Source organism: Bison bison, unplaced genomic scaffold (assembly GCF_000754665.1).
Source record: "Bison bison bison isolate TAMUID 2011002044 unplaced genomic scaffold, Bison_UMD1.0 scf7180017864468, whole genome shotgun sequence".
Lineage (NCBI taxonomy): Eukaryota > Metazoa > Chordata > Mammalia > Artiodactyla > Bovidae > Bison > Bison bison.
This window is the reverse complement of record NW_011495029.1, coordinates 1,854,099-1,855,639: the sequence shown is the minus strand read 5'-3', so window position 1 is coordinate 1,855,639 and position 1,541 is coordinate 1,854,099. Positions and strand designations below refer to the sequence as shown.

Sequence of the window (1,541 nt, the reverse complement as noted above, 5' to 3'; positions counted from 1 at the left end):
ACGAACCTCAGTCCATAGTTCATCAGGCACTCTATCTATCAGATCTAGGCCCTTAAATATATTTCTCACTTCCACTGTATAATCATAAGGGATTTGACTTAGGTCATACCTGAATGGTCTAGTGGTTTTCCCTACTTTCTTCAATTTAAGTCTAAATTTGGTAATAAGGAGCTCGTGATCTGAGCCACAGTAAGCTCCTGGTCTTGTTTTTGTTGATTTATACAGCTTCTCCATCTTTGGCTGCAAAGAATATAACCAATATGATTTCGGTGTTGACCATCTGGTGATGTCCATGTGTAGAGTCTTCTCTTGTGTTGTTGGAAGAGGGTGTTTTCTATGACCAGTGCATTTTCTTGGCAAAACTCTATTAGTCTTTGCCCTGCTTCATTCCGTATTCCAAGGCCAAATTTGCCTGTTACCCCAGGTGTTTCTTGACTTCCTACTTTTGCATTCCAGTCACCTATAATGAAAAGGACATCTTTTTAGGGTGTTAGTTCTAAAAGGTCTTGTAGGTCTTCATAGAACCGTTCCACTTCAGCTTCTTCAGCATTATTAATTGGGCCATAGACTTGGATTACTGTGATATTGAATGGTTTGCCTTGGAAACGAACAGAGATCATTCTGTCGTTTTTGAGATTGCAATCAAATACTGCATTTCGGATTCTTTTGTTGACCATGATGGCCACTCCATTTCTTCTGAGGGATTCCTGCCCGCAGTAGTAGATATAATGGTCAACTGAGTTAAAGTCACCCATTCCAGTCCATTTGAGTTCGCCGATTCCTAGAATGTCGATGTTCACTCTTGCCATCTCTTGTTTAACCACTTCCAATTTGCCTTGATTCATGGACCTGACATTCCAGGTTCCTATGCAATATTGCTCTTTACAGCATCGGACCTTGCTTCTATCACCAGTCACATCCACAGCTGGGTATTGTTTTTGCTTTGGCTCCATCCCGTCATTCTTTCTGGAGTTATTTCTCCACTGATCTCCAGTAGCATATTGGGCACCTACTGACCTGGGGAGTTTCTCTTTCAGTATCCTATCATTTTGCCTTTTCATACTGTTCATGGGGTTCTCAAGGCAAGAATACTGAAGTGGTTTGCCATTCCCTTCTCCAGTGGACCACATTCTGTCAGATCTCTCCACCATGACCCGCCCATCTTGGGTTGCCCCACGGGCATGGCTTAGTTTCATTGAGTTAGACAAGGCTGTTGTCCTAGTGGGATTAGATTGACTAGTTTTCTGTGAGTATGGTTTCAGTGTGTTTGCCCTCTAATGCCCTCTTGCAACACCTATCATCTTTCTTGGGTTTCTCTTACCTTGGGCGTGGGGTATCTCTTCTCGGCTGCTCCAGCAAAGCGCATCCATTGCTCCTTACCTTGGATGAGGGGTATCTCCTCACCGCCGCCCTTCCTGACCTTCAACGTGGGATAGCTCCTCCAGGCCCTCCTGCGCCCGTGCAGCCATCACTCCTTGGACCTGGGGTTGGTCCTGCCGGCCACGGTACCTGGCTTCAGGTGTGGGGTAGCTCCTCCCAGC

General features: G+C 45.4%; 1 protein-coding gene across 1 annotated transcript in view; it reads right to left on the bottom strand.

The window, feature by feature from the left end:
* Positions 1–1,541, bottom strand: part of SYT10 (synaptotagmin X) — a 122,993-nt gene that overhangs the window by 79,023 nt on the left and 42,429 nt on the right. The gene's annotated exons all lie outside the window — the stretch shown is intronic.